The sequence below is a fragment of the Triticum urartu genome, chromosome 3A, assembly GCF_056163025.1.
Source record: "Triticum urartu cultivar PI428250 chromosome 3A, HENAU_Tu73, whole genome shotgun sequence".
In the NCBI taxonomy this organism is placed as follows: Eukaryota; Viridiplantae; Streptophyta; class Magnoliopsida; order Poales; family Poaceae; genus Triticum; species Triticum urartu.
The window spans coordinates 196,830,118-196,840,987 of NC_141875.1; positions in this window are offsets into that span (position 1 = coordinate 196,830,118).

Below are 10,870 nucleotides of genomic sequence, written 5' to 3' on the forward strand. Positions count from 1 at the left end.
ACGGTCGAAACGGGGGTCCTGTTCATCGGGAGGGGTGTGGCGTGCCGCAAAACGGGACTCCACGGGATACTGTTCATCTCCACCGTCGACCCCCTCCAGCCTCCATGAGCTATTGTTCATCCACCGTCGACCTCCTCCAGCCTCCACCTGCGACTGTTCATCCACGGGCTCCTGTTCATCCAGCCTCCACCACGCGCTACTCCACCGGCTACTGTTCAACCAGCCCTCTCCACGGGCTCCTGTTCAACCACCCCTCCATGGGCTACTGTTCATCCTGCCCTCCACCGTCTACTATTCATCCTGCCCTCCACAGGGTGGTCCTGTTCATCCAGCCCTCCACGGGGTCCTGTTCATCCAGCCCCAACCGGCTCGATCGATCGGGGTCCTGTTCATCCAGAAGCAACACCACGGGGTCCTGTTCATCCACCCCCACCGGGAACTGTTCATCCACCCCCCCCCCCCCCCCCCGCAACGCTCACTGTTCATCCAGAGGCAGCATCGATCGGCTTCAGTTAGCAGTAGTAGCGAAGGAATCGCTCGATCGGGTTCAGTTAACAGCCATCGGTCGATCGCTCGGGTTCAGTAACGCGTAGCCTGCAGTGCAATCGCTCGGGTTCAGTTAGAGCCCAACGCCTCGCTCGGGTTCAGTTAGAGCCAACACCTCACACACACGCGCGTACGTGTACGAGAGAAACACGCATCGCTCGGCCCCCAACTTCCCACCGTAACCGGGAACTCCCCGAAATTTTCCTCGCCCTCGCTTATACCACGGTTTTTTCTGTCATGGACGGCCCAAAGAATGTCATGCAGCTACGTCTCCGGCCTGCCCAGGACGAAAAGCCCATTTTCTGTCATGATTTTTTGTCATAGAAGTAGGAGCCAACCATATCTATGATGATACCGGGTTTTGTCAGAATTATCGTCATAGAAGTGTCATATGTATGACAGAAAAATTTTCGTTCGGCTCAAAATGTCACGGATGTGTCTTTTTTTGTAGTGAATGTTTTTGGTATTTTGTAGTGATTGTAACAATAGCAACGGAGAAGTAAATAAGCGAAGAACAATATATGGATAGCTCGTAGGCAACGAATCGGTGATAGAGAATTATGCCGGATGCGGTTCATCATGTAACAGTCATAACCTAGGGTGACACAGAACTAGCTCTAATTCATCAATGTAATGTAGGCATGTATTCCGAATATAGCCATACGTGCTTATGGAAAAGAACTTGCATGACATTTTTTGTCCTACCCTCCCGTGGCAGCGGGGTCCTAGCGGAAACTAAGGGATATTAAGGCCTCCTTTTAATAGAGTACCGGACCAAAACATTAACACATAGTGAATACATGAACTCCTCACACTACGGCCACCACCGGGAGTGGTCCCGATTATTGTCACTTCGGGGTTGCTGGATCATAACACATAGTAGGTGACTATAGACTTGCATGATAGGATCAAGAACTCCCATATATTCATGAAAACATAATAGATTTAGATCTGAAATCATGGCACTCAGGCCCTAGTGACAAGCATTAAGCATAGCAAAGTCATAGCAACATCAATCTCATAACATAGTGGATACTAGGGATCAAACCCTAACAAAACTAACTCGATTACATGATAAATCTCATCCAAACCATCACCGTCCAGCAAGCCTACGATGGAATTACTCATGAACGGCCGTGAGCATCATGAAATTGGTGATGGAGGATGGTTGATGATGTCGACGACGACCGATTCCCCTCTCCGGAGACCCGAACGGACTCCAGATCAGCCCTCCCGAGAGGTTTTAGGGCTTGGCGGCGGCTCCGTATCGTAAAACACGATGAATCCTTCTCTCTGATTTTTTTCTACTCGAAAGTGAATATATAGAGTTGGAGTTGAGGTCGGAGGAGCTCCAGGGGGGCCACGAGGTAGGGGGGCACGCCCAGGGGGGCAGGCGCGCCCCCACCCTCGTGGATAGGGTGTGGGCCCCCTGGTCTTGACCTTTTGCCAGGATTTTTTATTATTTCCAAAAATAGTCTCCGTAAAGTTTCAGGTCATTCCGAGAACTTTTGTTTCTGCACATAAATAACACCATGGCAATTCTGCTGAAAACAGCGTCAGTCGGATTAGTTCCATTCGAATCATGCAAGTTAGAGTCCAAAACAAGGGCAAAAGTGTTTGGAAAAGTAGATACGACGGTGACGTATCAGTGCGCCCTCCACCCTTGTGGCTGGCTGGTTGCTCCCCTCTGGTATTTTCTTCTCCCAATATTTTTTATATATTCCAAAAATATTCTCCGTGAAGTTTCGGGACATTTGGAGTTGTGCAGAATAGGTCTCTAATATTTGCTCCTTTTCCAGTCCAGAATCCCAGCTGCCGACATTCTCCCTCTTCATGTAAACCTTATAAAATAAGAGAGAAAAGGCATAAGTATTGTGATATAATGTTTACTAATAGCCCATAATGCAATAAATATTGATATAAAAGCATAATGCAAAATGGACGTATCAACTCCCCCAAGCTTAGACCTCGCTTGTCCTCAAGCGAAAGCCGATATCGAAAAATATGCCCACATGTTTAGCGATAGAGGTGTCAATAAAATAAAATACGAACACGAGGGCATCATGATCATCTTTAGACCAACAACTTATATTGTCATATAATTTCTTATGTTAAATTAACAATGTTGGGTCTCTCCAACATATAGTGCTTGCCAGAGGAGAAAGTATAAAAAGGAAAGGTGATGATAACCATGACTCTTGTATAAGGGTAGAAGATAAAAAGTAAAAGATAGGCCCTTCGCGGAGGGAAGCAGAGGTTGTCATGCGCTTTTATGGTTCGATGCACAAAATCTTAATGCAAAAGAACGTCACTTTATATTGCCACTTGTGATAAAGACCTTTATTATGCAGTCCGTCGCTTTTATTTCTTCCATATCACAAGTTTGTATAAAGCTTATTTTCTTCACACTAATAGATCATACATATTTAGAGAGCATTTTTTATTGCTTGCACCGATGACAACTTACATGAAGGATCTTACTCAATCCATAGGTAGGTATGGTGGACTCTCATGGCAAAACTGGTTTAAGGGATGTTTGGAAGCACATGTAGTATCTCTACTTGGTGCAAAGAATTTGGCTAGCATGAGAGAGAAAGGCAAGCTCAACATGTTGGATGATCCATGACAATATAACTTCTATTCGGATATAAGAAAACATAGCTCATTATGTTGTCTTCCTTGTCCAACATCAACTTTTTAGCGTGTCATATTTTAATGAGTGCTCACAATTACAAAAAACGTCCAAGATAGTATATTTATATGTGAAGCATCTCTTTCTTTGTTACTTCCTATTAGTTGCAACAATGACCAAAACTATGTTTGTCAATTCTCAACAAATTTTATTCATCATACTCTTTATATGTGAAGTCATTACTCTCCATAAGATCAATATATGATCTTTTTATTCTTTCTTTTATTTAATTCCCTCAAGATCATAGCAAGAAGACAAAAGCCCTCAACTCAAAACTACTCTATTATATATAACTCGTGGACTCGAATACATAGATAGAGATCAAGATAAAACTCAAGCCTAGATCATACTAAAAACTTTATTCTACTAGATCAAGATATAACCAAAATGACTGAACTAAGAAAAATGATAAAGATAAAGGTGTGATGGTGATACGATACCGGGGCACCTCCCCCAAGCCTGGCAGTTGCCAAGGGGAGTGCCCATACCCAATTAATTATGTCTCTTTCTTTGGAGCTGGTGATGTGATATTCTTGGCGATGATGCCCCTTAGGATGTGATTATCTTCCTTGAGCTTATTAATTTGCTGATTAAGATCCATTACTTCCTTGCGAAGTTTACCCGTGACAGCTAGAGCTCCATTCACCCATGGATGTTTCATAGCTGCGGGAGAAAAAGCAACACTCTTTTTCATATTTTCATAAGAGAGAAATCTAGTATTGGGATGAATGACTGAATTTGGTATTGCTGAGCTTTGAAGTTCCTCATCAAAATATCAAACAAATACCAAATTCACATGATTACTTATAACAAGACTTCACCCATGTCCTTAGGAACAAACGTAAATACTCACAAAGCATATTCATGATCAAGATCAGAGGAGTATTAATTATCATTAAGGATCTGAAGATATAATCTTCCACCGGATAAACCAACTAGCATCAACTACAAGGAGTGATCAGCACTACTAGCAACCCACAGGTACCAATATGAGGTTTTGGGACAAAGATCGAATACAAGAGATGAACTGGGGTTTGAGAGGAGATGGTGTTGGTGAAGATGTTGATGGAGATTGACCCCCTCTCGATGAGAGGATCGTTGGTGATGACGATGGCGACGATTTCCCCCTCTGGGAGGGATGTTTCCCTAGCAAAACAGCTCCGTCGAAGCCCTAGATTGGTTCTGCCCAGGTTCCGCCTTGAGACAGCGGCGCTTTGTCCCGAAAGCTTCCTTCTTATTTTTTCCAGGACCATATAGCATAAGATGGGCGTTGAAGGCCTGCCAGGGGGCCCACAAGGATGGGGGGCGCACCCAGGGGGTAGGGTGCGTCGTCCACCCTTGTGGCTGGCTGGTGGCCCCCCTCTGGTCTTCTCCCAATATTTTTTATATATTCCAAAAATATTCTCCGTGAAGTTTCAGGACTTTTGGAGTTGTGCAAAATAGGTCTCTAATATTTTCTCCTTTTCCAGTCCAGAATCCCAGCTGCTGGCATTCTCCCTCTTCATGTAAACATTATAAAATAGGGACAATTGCAATTTTACCCCTAGTTGGTTCCTACCCACGGGTTTTGCCCTTACTTTTCGAGCTTGCTCAGTTTTGCCCTTACTTTTTCCGTCGTGGTCCCTCGAATGCCCTTTGACCGTTTGACCAAAACCTTGAAAATTCATAACTAATTCATATGAACTCAGAAAAATACAAACAAGATATCAAAATGATCAGATAAACATTACCTTTATGTGCATATCATTTGCATTTAGGACAAAAGCACCCGTTAAACTACATGAGGTAATTAATGTTATTAACATTATTAAGAATAAAAAGGTATAAACCATATTTTTTCATGAATAAAAATTACATGTAAATGTAGGTGATGTTTTCTGAACATCCAGATATCTTATTTGCATTTTTCTAAGCTCGTATCATCTTGTTATGAATGTTCTAACGACTTTGACCATTATTTGTAAACTTCATAACAAATTGATACGAACTCTGAAAAATGCAAATAAGATATCAGGATGTTCAGAACATCACCTACATTTGCATGTAATTTTTATTCATGAAAAAATATTGTTTATACTTTTTATTTTTAATAATGTTAATAACATTAATTACATGAGGTAGTTTAAATGGTGCTTTTGTCCTTAATGCAAATGATATGAACATAAAGGTAATGTTTATCTGAACATTTTGATATCTTATTTGCATTTTTCTGAGTTCATATGAATTAGTTATGAGTTTTCAAAGTTTTGGTCAAACGGTCAAAGGGCATTCGAGGGACCTCGACGGAAAAAGTAAGGGCAAAACTGAGCAATCTCAAAAAGTAAGGGCAAAACCCATGGGTAGGAACCAACTGGGGGCAAAAATGCAATTGTCCCTATAAAATAAGAGAGAAAAGCATAAGTATTGTGATATAATGTGTACTAACAGCCCATAATGCAATAAATATTGATATAAAAGCATGATGCAAAATGGACGTATCAAGAAGCACCGAAGAAGAACTTGAGTCGAGCAGATTTTTTATCCACATGCACCATCTGTCATCAAAACCCTTGGCTTTCATAATATCAATAATAAAATTATGCTCCATTGTGTCAAATGCCTTTTCGAAGTCAAGTTTAAGGATGACAATTTGCTTGCCTAATTGCTTGCATTGATACAAGTACTCGTGCGCCCATGACAGGCAGTCCCGAATTGTCCTTGTCTTAATGAATCCATATTGGTTACAGTGCACCAGTTTAAGAATCCATTTCTGCAGTCTTTCGACTAAGATTTTTGTGATCACTTTGAGAACACAATTCAACGAAGAAATTGGTCGGAAGTCATTGACAGCCTCTGGTGTAAGTTTCTTGGGAATGAGGGTAATTAACGAAGAATTCAGGCACTTAAGATCTATTTTACCCTCCCAGAAATCAGCACATAGTTATAGAAATCCCTTTTGATGATATCCCAACAAACCTTGAGAAATAACCCAGAAAAACGATCCGGACCCGGAGCCCTGTCTGCGGGTATGATTTTAATCACTCGGTAAATTTCATCACTTGAGAAAGGGGCCGAGAGCTCTTCCAACCCAGGTACCATTTGGATGAGGTCAAAAATTTGAAAATCGTACACAAGGGCAGTTGAAATTCACGTCCTGTTCTTGAAGCATTCAAAAATAGTAGCAGCTTTTTCTTCATGATCTTCAATTTGACGGCCGTCCGAGAGCTTTAAATCAGGAATGGAATTCAGCCTGAATCTTTCAGTGGCCCATGTCATCAATTTCTTCTTCCATAGATTCCTGAAAAATATTAGTCTCCTCTCGACAGCGGAGTCCTCAATATATGTTTGAACATAAGCATTCACTACTGCAGGATGCTGCTAACGTGACACTACGATTAGAGACCCATCAAGAAACTGTGTGCGATGCAATAATCTCAAACGGTGCTGTATGAAAACCGTCAGAAATGATGCAAAACGTTTGCGATGAATGAGACATCAAACATGGTTTAGATTATAGTTGCATGTGCGATGAGGGGCATACGGTTGATCTGTACGAACTGTTTGCGATGAGACAGAACAACAGAAACGGGCAGCCAGATCAAGGTGTGTGCGATATACGGCATACAGTTTGGTCCGATGAACCGTTTGTGATGAGTGAGGTGAACACAAACGATTCGGCGTAACAAGATGTGTGTGATACCTGACAAACAAGTCGATAATCAGAATTGTGTGCGATCATTATAGACAGCCCGTATTGTCTTTTTTGTGAATTGTGTGCTCGTCAGGGCACACAGTTCAACAAACCAACCTGTTGGCGATAATGTAGAAGATCTCCGTCGAATACATATTACTAACCGTGTGCAATGAGATTGACAGGATAAACAGAGATATATACAGTCTGCTTAATTTAGTCCTTCTTCTTCTTGTTGTTCTTGTTGGATGGCCCCACGACATCATCTTGGCGAGGATGCTTCTTGCCGCTGACCGTTGGCTTTTCATCGCCGCCACCGTCGTCATCGTCGTTGCTGTCGTCGTCGTCCTCCTCCTCGTTCGACCATTCATCCTCCTCATCATCGTCGTTCTCTTCTTCGTCCTCCGACGGCTCCTCGTCCGTCTGGTTGTCGTCTGAAGACTCCGGAGGCGGCGTCCCTTCCATGAACCGGATATAATCGAGGTCTGGGCTCGACGCCGGACTCATGGAAGACGAGCGGGATGATTCCTATGTTGACCTATCATCGGGCGCCAGACTGCTGGCCGAACTGTTGTCCTCGCTATCGCTCACATGGCTGCAGCGTGTGTGCCAGTGTGTAGCGCGGCCTGCGGGGGACAATGAAGATGGTGGACAATTAAGCGGGGTATGCAGAGAAGAGGAACTGCCAATTGAAGCGGGGATTGAAGCGGGGGTTGATGTATTATCTAACCGCTGATATAATCAACTGCAATTATTTGTACCCAGTTGCTCCAAATTCCCGGGGTTGCGCAAGACTCCTTTTTTAGGGTTGGTTGCGCAGGACTCCTATTGGCTATTAGTCTGGTTTCCTTTTTCAGGACAAAAACAAGGAACGAGTTTTGGGATTATGCACCGGTATCGGTACGAACGGAGTAGGATAGTTGGCAAGCAATACATTGAGCTCTTCTTATTGATAAAGCCAGTAATAATAAAACTAGAAAGGAAAAGAAAAAAGACAAAGAAAAATATCTACCTGAATCTTCGCGTAACATCAATGGCATATATAGGACCTAGATGTGCATTACTTAGAGCACATCTAGATGTGCTTTAGCAATACTGTCAAACAAAACCCCTAATCATCATTGCAAACAGCACATAGAACATGGCTAATGCGACAACTACAACTACACATGCTAGTTCCTTCTTATCTCTTGCTTTCATCTATTGCCTATGATTGATTCTTTCTTGCTTCATCATATTGATTGTACATTCTAGATCAGCCAGTTTCTTCTTCAGCTTTACGTTATCTTCTGCGAGCTTGGTGATAACACTCCGAGCCCTGCCATGCCATTCTTCATCCAGCCAGTTAACAAAGGCACAAGCTTCATATCCCTGCCAATGTTAAATAGTATTCTGGATGAGTGGTGGCATTAACTGAAGTAAAATGATGAACTTAATTAGCACTAACCTCTAAGGGGAAACTAAGAAACCACCTGCCAATGTCGAATCCCTCCGTGCATACACGTCGAGCGGGAGTGTGCCCATGCACACAACTCAGCTTTTGGTACTTCTCGATGGCGCAGAACTCGGACTCGAACTCGTGTTGCGGGAGTCTGGAGTCAAGCTCTGGATCCGGCGACATATCACTTTCCTGGGGGGGGGGGGTTCATTCAGGACGAATTCAGCAAGGAGCCATACTTTGGACATTATAAAAAAGATCGGGATAGATTTGAACATGACAAGACGATTCAGATCCGTAGTACACCTGCCTTCTAATGACCTTAGGCAAGTGCTCGGCGGCGACCGCCGTCGTGGCGGCGATACGAGCAGGAGCATCCGCACTGAAACCATCAGCACCACTCGTCCGCATTCCCCCAATGTCAGCGCCACGCGAGGGAATTTGGAGGCTATGTAGGGATTTGGGGGAAATGGGGAAACTATGGAGATAAGCTAACGGTCGGGAACTACTAATGGCACTATATATATGTTGTATATATACAACACATTTTTTGTACATGTCGTTTGTGTTAGTTATTACAACGTCACACATGATTTCTGCACCAAACCGTGTGAGAAGACAACGTAGGTTAGACATGGTTGCCGTTGCATAACCGTATGTGATGTACTACCCTATCCATATAATTGAGTTACAATGAGATACCGTGTAAACAGCCGCTCCATGGATATCCGTAAAAAAACAGCCGCTCTGCATATAGAGATGGCGGCGGCGGCCTAGGCAGCGGCTACCGGAGAAGAGGTCAATCCTTGGCCGGTGGGCGGTGGCGGTGTCATAGGAGATCAATCCTCATTCTACAGCGGGAGATAGGAGGAGCTCAACCATCGAGGTCGGCGGCAGCGTGATTCGAGCACATCCATCGCGGTCGATGGCGGGATAGTGGAGGTCGAACTTCAGGCGGCAGCCGCACTAAGCTTTGCTCCTCAACCCTGCTGTCTCGGCGTGCCGCCGCATCACACTTGTCTATCTGCTGGGTGGAGGTCACCGCGCGACTAATTAATTAAGGTATTCTTTTCGTGAGTGGCTAAATTTAGGTATTCAATTCCTAAGTGTCATGTCGTACTAGTACTCTGCGTGTAAATTGACTGGCCATAAATTTTTGTCATAGCACGTCTGGATAACAACATGGTGCGCCCTAAGTAATTATTAAAATAAAACCTTGCGATTTATGCATGCATCTTTGGACAACAGTTAATCCATGTATTAATGTTGTTGTTTTATTTTTAATTACCATTCATGTGCTGCAGATGGAACGATCTCGATGGATGAAGAATCGGAAAACCATAGATTTTATCAGTGGCGTGACAGAGTTCAAGAATTTGTCTGAAAGTACAAAGAGGAGAATTGGTGATGCGGATTACATCCTGTGTCCATGTACTAATTGCAATGTTGGGGATATCGCTTATCGGGAACTTATCGGTCGACCCTGTGATAAGGGGTAAATCGGCCAGTTTATCGGCATATCGGCCGATTTATCGCCATATCGGCAACTTTATCGGCCGATTTATCTTATCAGTCTGACAGCGGTAAGCGATAAATCGGCCGATTTATCGGCATATCGGAAGATATCTTGAACAGTGACTGATTGTGCCAATACATAGTCACATGAAGTTGCAGATGTCCATATGCACTTAGTCTCTAGGGGATTCCTGGATGGATATACACGTTGGACCAGACATGGTGAATAGGAGGTCATGGATGAAGATACCCAGGGCAGCGAGATGCCAAACCCCGATCAGTGTCACATGGATGTTTAATCTAACATCAGGGCAGAGGCGTCAAGCTACCAATGGAACACTGGAAAGCCGAAACGCACACTAGAAAACCAAGACGTCGACGCAGATGACGACGATCTTGATATGCCAGATTTTGCTGCTATGATTGCAGATTTCGAGGGCCTAGATAAGCATATGATTGGGTACAAGGATCTGCCAACCATTGATGCAGACTCCAAGAAAGAATTGTATCTAGGTTGCAAAAAGAAATATTCCAGGTTGAGTGCCACTCTGGCGCTTCATAGATTTAAAGCAGCAAACGGTCTATCAAACAAGGGCTTCACAGAGATGTTAGGTCTTTTGAAAGAAATTCTTCTAGAAGATAATGTGCTCCCCAGAAGCATGAATGAAGCGAAGACATTTTTTTGCCCATTGGAACTTGAAGTATAGAAGATACACACTTGTGTGAATGATTATATATTGCACCGTGGTGAGTACAAAGATTTTCATGCATGTCCCACATGCAAGCATGCATGATACAAGCGCATGAGAGCAGAGGACAAGTACAAATTGGATGACGAGATCAAGACAGGAGTCTGGTTCAAGGTTGTTTGGTATTTGCCTTTAATTCCATGGTTGAGGCGTTTGTTTGCAAACCCTAGAGAGGCAAAGAGGTTGCGGTGGCATCATGATGAGCGAATTGCGAATAGGTATATGAGGCACCCGAAAGATGGGGCTCAATGGGAATTAAT